Raw genomic sequence first — 10,298 nt, 5'->3', positions numbered from 1 at the left:
AAAAAATACACACACACACACACACACACACACACACACACACATACACTCCTAATCATGTGAATTTTTATGCTAATATAAGAACTTTATCTTCTATTTTTATCATCATCACTTATTGTGTGCCTACTGTGGACAGAGTGAATCACTTTTACATGCATTATTTCATTTAATTTTCATAGCAACCCCATCAAATAGGTATCATTGCAGATCCCCTCCCTCGCTCCCTCCCTCCCTCCCTCGCTCCCTCCCCCTCTTTTTTTCAGACAGAGTCTCTGCTGCCCAGTCTGGAGTGCAGTGACACAATCTTGGCTCATTGTAACCTCTGCCTCCCAGGCTCAAGTGATTCTCATGCCTCAGCCTCCCGAATACCTGGGACTACAGGCATGTGCCACCACAGCCAGCCAATTTTTTGTATTTTTAGTAGAGACAGGGTTTCATCATGTTAGCTAGGCTGGTCTCGAACTCCTGATTTCAAGTAATCGACCTGCCTTGGCCTCCCAAAGTGCTAGGATTACAGGCGTGAGCCACTGTGCTTGGCCACAAATTTTCTTTCTTTTAGACAAGATCCTGCTCTGTTACCTAGGCTGGAGTGCAGTGGTGCAATTGTGGCTCACTGTAGCCTCAGCCTCCCAGGCTCAAGCAGTTGTCCTGCCTCAGTCTTCGCATTAGCTGGGACTACAGGCACGTGCTGCCACACCTGACAACTTTTTGTATTTTTTTGTAGAGATGGGGTTTTGCCATGTTGCTCAAGCTGGTCTCAAACTCCTGGCTCAAGCCATCCGCCTGCCTCAGCCTCCCAAATTGCTGGGATTACAGGCGTGAGCCATCACATCTGGCCTCTTACTGCAGATTTTTCAAACCAAGGTGTAGACAGGTTAAATTGCCCCAAATGCCATAGCTTGTAAATGGAGGAAATCAAGGTTCTAACCATAGCACTCTGAAGTCAGAGCTGTTTCTTTCTGTCACACATCCTCACAGATATGTGAGGATGCATTTCTAACACACACACACACACACACACACACACACACACACACACACACACACTAAATTACAGTTAGGACACAGATATGTCCTCCCGCTCCCCTCAGAAGTACTTAACTTCCAAAGAGCTAAACACCCCCGACTCTCTGAAGGGAATCTTAACATGTGAGTGTTCCAGTCACGCAGGTTCATTAGTTGGTTGTCAGGAGGGTCTCCAGCAATGCCTCTTATCTGTGCTTTTAGTCAATGATGATTGAAAAGTTTGCAACAGTAAGCTCCTTGTTTCTCATCTCTCCTTGCCAACCAGCTCAACATTCTGCTGCCAAGACAATGTTTCTCTTCTATCCCTATCAATTGGTGTCCCCGTGCTTGATTGATGGTGGATTCCAAATTAACTGTAATTGTGTGTGTGTGTGTGTGTGTGTGTGTGTGTGTGTGTGTGTGTGTGTGTGTGTGTTAGAAATGCAGGTTATTCTCCACTGCTGCCCTGGCTTCTCCCCATTTCCCTCTTGTTATCTCCTGTTCTCACTCTCATCAAATTGAGCCTTCACTTATTGTATCTGTTCATTCCCCTGTTATTTCTTGTCTGAGCAAAGCAGTGGGACAGTTTCTTCCTTTCACCATCTGTGCTCTCTGGGAGGTTAATGTAGCAATATTTGTAATAATTAGTGAAAAAGAGCCTTCCCTTTGATTCTTCACACTTGTAGCTACAGTTCCCAGTTTTTGTTTTTGTTTTTTTTTAATGGCCAGATTTTTGGCACCTGGGAATATGATTGCAGGACTATCAAATATTTCAGTAGCAAAGTGAAAAATTTGAATGTTCTACGATCATAATCAATTATATATACTGAGTACTCACCATGTGGAAAACATTATTCAGGGTAAATTATGTATATTATATGACATCTTATTTTCATCAATACCATAATCTTGTGAGTTGTCCTTATCACCATTTTGCAGATGAGGAAATTGAGTCAGAGAGAAGTTAAGAAATTTACCCATGGTTATCAGCTTAGAAGTGGCAAAGCCAGGATTTGAACCCAGGCAGCCTAACTCTATTAACTATGTTTACTCATTATGCTGACTTGCCCAGCGGTGGATGCCTTAATTTCTGAAAAGAGCTCTGCACCTGAAGTTAGGAAACTGGAGTGGACTCTGGCTCTGCCCTTCATCAGTTGGCCTTTTAAGGGGAGAAGGTGCCCAGTTTCCTGAGTATTATCTCCCTCATTGCCCTCCTTGAGCTGCAGTTAATCTAAAGCTGATCAAACACATGATGAGGCTGCAAGGTGCTGGAATTAGAAAACCATCTGATATTCGGTAGTGCTGATGGGTTGTTTCATCACCATTTCTGCTATATCCAAACGGTAAAAGCATCTAGGTAGGCCAGGTTCAGTGGCTTACTCCTGTAATATCAGCACTTTGGGAGGCTGAGACAGGAGGATTTCTTGAGTCCAGGAGTTCTAGACCAGCCTAGGCAACATCGTAAGACCCTACAAAATTTTTTTTAAAGGAGCTGAGCATGGTGGCATGTACCTGTAGTCCTAGCTATTTGGGAGGCTGAGGTGAGAAGATCCCTTGAGCCCAGGAATTCAAGGCTGCAGTGAGCTACGAGTGCATCATTGCACTCCAGCCTGGGTGACAGCATAAGATCTTGCTAAAAAAAAAAAATTAAACAACAACAAAAAACATTCAGATGAAAGCCCATTGGAAGAACATAAAAATACTTGAAAATTTCCAAAATCAGGTTTTACTTGATATTTGGGTTCTACTTTCATAAATCTATATTGAAGAACAGATTCAATGTTATAGTTCAGATTGTCATGGGAGCCCTACCTTCCACCAAAACCAGGGCCTAGGTTGGTGGATGGGCCAAGGAGGGCACAGGGCTTGGGAAGAGCCTCCAGGTTTGAGGCTTTTTGGAACGGATGGGGACCAGCCCTGCTCAGTTTTGCGTACCAAACTCTGGAGCCACTCAGTCCAGGGAAAATACCGAAATGCTGGTAGCCTAAATGGGGAACAGCAAAGTATAATAGAAGGAATACACAGAGACCTGGCTTTTATTGAATGATGACTCCTTAAAATACCACTAAATCCCCTGCCACTAAGGCAAGGCTGAGTTTAGTGCTTGCTGAGGTCAGAGTCAGCTCTTCTTTGATGGAGTCTTAGTGTCTGAGAAGGTGGAGAGTGAAGTTGGGATATTTATGAGGTTTTGGGGAGTCTTGATTAGGATGAGGTGAGGAACATGATATAATATCTTAAGATTAGTGGACGCAACAAAGCCAGAGTTTATTATAGAGTCTTGGTTTAATGCTATATATTGAAAAACTGAGTAGTTTTAAATAGGTTTTTGAGAAGTTCTTGAAATGAGTAACAAAATTTTTGCAGCTTTGATCTTTTTGGCCAAGAGCTTCCTGAGGAAGAGCAAAGTCATGTTGATGAAGACAATGGAATTGGAAAGTCCTGGCAGCGAAGTCAGCTGAGGAGTCATTTGAGCATAGACAGTAAGCTGTCTGCATACAGACAGTTCTTGGTTCTCAGTCTGACCCCTGGCAGTAGCTTGCCAACTGTGTAGCCAAGTCCTTACCTGTGAAATGGAGATACTCTTAACTACCTTACGTGGTAGTTTTGAGCATTGAGTTATATGATACGTATACAGTACTTAGAACAGAGTAAGTACTTAATTATTAGTTTCTGTTCTTCATATGTTATCTCAAACCAAGGTTTATTACAAGCAAAACTGTATTATATTGATATATGACTCCGTTAGGTTTCGATTGCAGAGAGTTGAATGCACTCTAGTTGATGCTGAAATGGGATTTATTATACGTGTTAGTACTACATTTGCTTACTGAATCCTTGGGAGGGCTGAAGAACTGATTCTAAGTTGAACTTTCAGGTATAACTGTCAAAACCATCTTGAAGGACTGGGCTGCCAAGGGAGCTGCTGTCTCTGTATAATCATGAGGCTGATGCCCAAGAACCCTGCTGCTGTAGCTAGGGTCCCCAGCAGCAAAACAGGTCTGCTGCATCCTGCCTTTCTTTGTACACGACTTAGCTCTCCATCAAGGTCTTGTGCAATGCATCTGCTCCAGGGAACCTCATTCCCACGCAAAACCTCTGCTTCAAGGGCGTCTGAGAAGTATAGTTTTTGGTTGCCCAGCCTCAGCATGCTAGAAGGGGGTTGTACTAGATGTTGAGCAAGCCAGCTGACATTATCCACCGTAGCTGCTACTAACATTTTACCATCCAGGCACAGTGGCTTCTTAGATGAGGGAATTCAGGCACTGGCCTCTTCTCTTTTCCCTTCCTTGTCATTTTATTGCTTGCTGGACTCTTTTTTTTAATTGTACTTTAAGTTCTGGGCTACATGTGCAGATCTTGCAGGATTGTTGCATAGGTATATGCCATAGTGGTTTGCTGCTGTCTCCATCCCTCCATCACCTACATCAGGCATTTCTCCCAATGTTATCACTCCCCAACTTCCCCACCCCCCACTGTCCCTCCCCTAGCCCCCGACCCCCCAACAGACCCCAGTGTGTGATGCTCCCCTCCCTGTGTCCATGTGTTCTCATTGTTTAAAACCCACCTATGGGTGAGAAGATGCAGTGTTTGGTTTTCTGTTCTTTTGTCAGTTTGCTGAGACTGATGGTCTCCAGATTCATCTACGTCCATACAAAGGGCATGGATCATCCTTTTTTATGGCTGCATAGTATTCCATGGTGTATATGTGCCATATTTTCTTTGTCCAGTCTATCATCGATGGGCCTTTGGGTTGGTTCCAAGTCTTTGCTATTGTAAACAGTGCCACAGTGAACATACGTGTGCATGTATCTTTATAATAGAATGATTTATAATCCTTTGGATATATACCCAGTATTGGGATGGCTGGGTCAAATGGAATTTGTATTTCTAGATCCTTGAGGAATTACCACACTGTTTTCTACAATGGTTGAACTAATTTACACTCCCACACCTGATGGACTCTTAACCTCAAAGGGAGGAGAGGCAGGTAGAGGAGCACACATAAACTGCCCTTCTTTGCTCTATCCAGGTAAAAGAGGAAAGACGGGCTGGGCGCGGTGGCTCAAGCCTGTAATCCCAGCACTTTGGGAGGCTGAGGCGGGTGGATCACGAGGTCAAGAGATCGAGACCATCCTGGTCAACATGGTGAAACGCTGTCTCTACTAAAAAACTACAAAAAAATTAGCTGGGCATGGTGGCGCGTGCCTGTAGTCCCAGCTACTCAGGAGGCTGAGGCAGGAGAATTGCCTGAACCCAGGAGGCGGAGGTTGCGGTGAGCCGAGATCGAGCCATTGCACTCCAGCCTGGGTAACAAGAGCGAAACTCCGTCTCAAAAAAAAAAAAAAAAGAGGAAAGGCGAAAATGAATGGCTGCTGGTGTAATGTACAAAGCACTAGAGTGGAAAAATCACACCTGCATGTGTGTTTGTGTTCATTGTCCTTATTCTGCCTACCCCAGGCTTTGGGCAACGTACTTTTCCCCATGACCCAAATATAGATCACATCTTTCTGCTCCCACGTTTACCTTATCTTGTTCTGAGCCTACTCTTCCTTAAGTCATTCATTAACCATGGCACATCACACAGTTGCATAAGAAATAGATACATTTATTGTGCACCTGGGACATTTCTTACCACCCCTTGAAAATCCCTTTGAGACCCGTTTTCTCAGTAAGTTACGGAAAGCGTCATGCTTGAAGAGAGTGAAGCCTGGGTTTTAGTCGTAGGCCAGCCCATCTCCATGCTCTGTGATCTTACGCAAGGCATTTAACCTTTTGCTTCAAAATCTTTGTGTATAAAATGAGAGGGTTGGGGCATACGGGCCTGATGGCTTCCTTTCACCTCTTTGGTTCTGTCATCTCTTTGGGGGAGTTCCAATTTCAAATGACAGTTGAGAAGGTGACTTGTTTTCTGAAGTGAGACCAGTGGGTTTTGCCACCTTTTCTGTGACCTTGACATCCTAATAAAGATTTTCACTGGCTTTGTTTCTATCACCCTTCTGGCACTTTCTGCACTCACTGCATCATATTTTTAATGATTTGTTGGCACTTCTGTCTTCCCTACAGTCTTTAAAGACAGGTGTCCTTTCTTATCTTCTTAGTTTTAGACCTTACAGGACAGGCCAAACCTTCCCTCTATGGTGTGCAAACAGAAAATACCAAAGACATTTTCTAGGTCCAACTTCTGTTTTAATTCGTGCATTTTACTTCTAGAGAGCCTTGTACCTGCTCCCTGTTAATCCTCATTCCTTACTCTATTACCAAAAAACCCAGCTTAGTTTATTTCCAGTGGTAATGGGACCACATCACCTAACGTTTGGGATGCTCAAGAGGTACAAAGTCAAGCAAGCTCATGTGTCATCACAAAGATGAACTATTGCCTTTGTTAGGCAGCAGAAAGGAGCTGCTTGGGAAGTGAAGGTTAATGTCTGGTTTCATAGTGAAGTATAAAAGGTCGGAAGGAGCCATGAAATTTTCATAGTGTTTATACTGCCTCTTCTGGCTTGGCCTGCACTCTCAATTCCATCTAAGGCAGGAGGTTTATGATTTAGAGGCTTGGCTGATCTGCATAATCCATTAAAATGTCACTTTTTTAATTGTAGAAGCTATTCCTCTGAAGCATACACCTGCTGCTGCTGCTGGAATTTATAGCTGGGACATGCTGTGATTTGTGTTTGGAATGAATATAGCCACTTCTGCCATCCCTCTGATCACCCTCAGAAGCTGAAGGCCAGTTGAAATGACTCCTGCACCGCAGTGTTCTGTGTTCTCCTCCTGGTTGCCTTTGGGGACTCATTTCTCTCTGTCAGTAATTGCTCTGCTGGTGCCGCATTTCATACAGGGGAGAATTCTACACACAGCATCAAATGAGAGTGGGTTTTGAGGGAGGCTTTAGAAACTGGCTGCTTTTAGCATGTTGGTAACCACACTGGGCCAAGAAGCTGCCAAGGGAGCCTTCATTAGTGTGTGACATGGGGCTGGCTTGGAAAGTTGAGGGCAGGACAGTCTTCTTCCCTCCCCTCCCCTCCCCTCCCTCCCTCTCTCCCCTCCCCTCCTCTCCCCTCCCTTCTCTCTCTGTCACCCAGGCTGGAGTGCAATGGTGTGATCTCAGCTCACTGCAACCTCCGCCTCCTGGATTCAAGCAATTCTCCTGCCTCAGCCTCCAGAATAGCTGGGACTACAGGCTTGTGCCACCATGCCCAGCTAATTTTTTGTATTTTTAGTAGAGACGGGGTTTCACCATGTCTCAAACATGGTCTCGAACTTCTGACCTCAAGTGATCCACCTGCCTCTGCCTCTCAAAGGGCTGGGATTACAGACATGAGCCACTGCACTCAGCCAGGATAGGGTTTGTTTCTAGGGCTCCAGGACTATTTGAAGTAATCAGATCTGGAGGACACTAATATTGGACTCAGGCATCTGAGATGCTCTCCAGAAAGCCCATGTCCTAAAACAGGAGCAGGTAGCCCTGAAAGCAAAGGCACAGTGATGCTGGCAAGGACATGACTACGGCGAGGAGAGGTAGGCTGAGATGCTTCTGCCAATCACCAAACGTGTGCGGGTGTGAGGCTGTGAGCTCCTGGGGAGTAGGAAGAGAGGTGAGGCAAATGCAGAGGCCCCTCCAGTGGGTGTTTCTCAGAGTCACTGCATGTGGCCAGCCCTGGAGAGTCTGACCCGGAAGATCTGGGTGGCCATGACCAGACGTGAAGCCAGCTTTGAGAACTACTGGGATGGAGAAAGCAAGTAGGAACAGCATGGTGCCGCGGAAAAGGCACAGGCCCAGGAGACATGCAGACTGAGTTCAAATCCCACTCAGGGCGGTCAGCCCTGGAAATTGTTTCCTCTACCTTCTTTGTAAGTGTGCTTTCCAAGGCCTCAGAAGCTGGAAAGCTAAACATTAGTTTTCCTTGGTGTCAATACAGCTAGCATGTGGGCTGGGCATGGTCAATCAGATGTACTTTTGTGATGCCTAGAAACGGAGGTCAGGCTTCTGTAGCTGCCATTTCTCCAGCCAAGCACAGGCATGGCTGTGTTGGCTTTTGCCTGCAGTATCCTGATTTTCTGCTGTGACTTTGGGTGAGTTCCTGGAAGGCTTGTCTCTAGAGGCTATTTCTTCAGGCCTCCTAATCAATTCCTTAGGCCATTTATTATCCCTAGTAAACCCTTCCCTGCTTATATGGCTTCTGTGCAATGGAAGTGTGACCAACACATGGGGACAGCGATATCATACTCAGGTGTTGTGGGAGGATTAAAAAGAAAGCATATGTCAAATATCTGTAAGTAACTGGCCCTCAGTAAAATTAATCCCTTTTCAGAAAGGAACTGTATTTCCAATGAGAAGATGCTGGGGAAGACCACTGGAGGAATCGGTGGTGCAGTATTACCAAACACCTTTGTGCAGTTCCATCAAACATTAAAATTTGCGGTTGCCCAGGTGAATCTGAGCTATCTGGTAAAATGCAGAGCCCTGGCACCTAGGATGGATGACTCTGAGGTCTAAGTCCCAAATATGCCCTGACATTGGGGTGAGCTGTAGAGCTCATGGATGGAATTTCCTTGCACAGATGGCACGTGTCAAGAGCCTAGACCTTGGAGTGTGACTGTACAAGCTTAAGTGCCAAGTGTCACCCTGTCTAGCTTAGGTTAGTATCTCACATCGCTGGACTTGAGCTTTCCCACCTGTAAAATGGGGGTATTCAGAGGCCCTACCCTTCAGCTGTGAGGACTGGACCAGGTAATGCACCTGAAGGGCTCAGCCCTGCCTAGCACATTGTGAGTCTGTATACAATAAAGTTAGCTATGATTAGATTGAAAGTGATCATTTATCTAGAGCTTCCTTAGAGTAAGAAATTTACTTCAGTTCTTTTTCTACAAGATAGCCATTTCTCCTGGATAATCTTGATAATGTACTACTGCAAGTCTTTGACTATCTCAGAATATTATAATTTTAGCACTCTAGATGGTTGTGTCAAATGTCAGTAGCCAGATTGTTTTATTGATTATGCGTGAGACATTTTTATTGAAAGATGGTCGGAGTTGTCTATTTACAAAGAGACAAGGTACAAAATATAGACATCCTTCTTAGAGTGATTAGAAAGCTAATAAATTAATGGACATAGAAAAAAATTATGCAGCAGTGGGTTCTTGTTTAAAAATAAACACCATTAGACTTTTTAATTGGCTGACACTTTAAAAAGTTTTTACCTTTTAATGCTGCCATTTTGGTGGTAATTATTAATAAATATAATAGATAGTTTTAATAAATGACTACTACATTCCAGGTAATTATTTTTTGAGACAGGGTCTCTGTTGCCCAGACTGGAGTGCAGTGGCACAATCTCGGCTTTATTTCCCAGGCTCAAGTGATCCTTCCACCTCAGCCTCTAGAGTAGCTGGGACTACAGGTGTCCACCACCACGCCCAGATAATTTTTTTTTTTTGTAGAGATGGGGTTTTGCCATGTTGCCAGGCTGGTCTCCAACTCCTGGGCTCAAGTAATCCACCCTCCTCGGCTACCCAAAGTGCTGACATTACAGGCGTGAGCCACTGTGCCTGGCCCATGTTCTAGATAATAATTGAAATCCCTGTAATGTGTTCTCTCCTTCAGTTCTCACGTCAGTTATGTGAGGAAGGTAGTTTCTAGGTGTACTGAGGCATGGAGAGAAGAAAGACAATTTGCCTAAGGTTACACAGCAAATAAGTCTAAAGCTTGGATTTTAATCTGGGTATGTCAGATTCTAAGGCTCATGTTCATACCCACTGAGACCAAAGACAGAAAAGAAAGTGGAGATAAAAGTGCACAGGGTTGAGAAATCTGAGAGCCTGCAAGCTTTGGCGGTGGTGCCTTGGCTAAGGTCCTCTCCCTTGATGATGTGGTGTCATTGACCTCAAGACACAGGGACAGAGAACATCAGCCAGCAGTGCCTCCTCCCAGGTACTCCCTCCACAGTGACCAGGAGTGTCAGCTGGGAAGCTTTCCTTTTGGCCTATCAGGTATGTGGGACTGTACTGAACTGTTCAAATAAACCACAAAAATGTGGCAAAGTGGAAATAAAACCAATATTTCTCAGCTAAATAGAAGACTCAGTGGTAGAGAGTGGAGTCTTCTTGTGGAGGAATGGGTGTTTTTCCTCACAGAGGTAGGGGTGGTGATGGTTTGCAATCATACATCAGGTTGAGATGGTTGGTGTTGTCTGGAGGAAGTCTCTGGTTGCTCGTGACACTCATATTAGCTGAATCAGAGTACGTTGTGGAGTGTGGATCCTGGAATCCCAGAAGAGAACGTGCCGCTGGGC

At 44.8% G+C, this 10,298-nt stretch overlaps 1 protein-coding gene across 3 annotated transcripts in view; it reads left to right on the top strand.

The window, feature by feature from the left end:
* Positions 1–10,298, top strand: part of KIAA1549L (KIAA1549 like) — a 286,237-nt gene that overhangs the window by 129,693 nt on the left and 146,246 nt on the right. The window lies entirely within an intron of this gene.

Source organism: Sapajus apella, unplaced genomic scaffold (genome assembly GCF_009761245.1).
Source record: "Sapajus apella isolate SASKATOON/1434 unplaced genomic scaffold, GSC_monkey_1.0 scaffold14, whole genome shotgun sequence".
NCBI lineage: Eukaryota > Metazoa > Chordata > Mammalia > Primates > Cebidae > Sapajus > Sapajus apella.
This window is presented reverse-complemented; position numbering and strand designations above follow the sequence as displayed.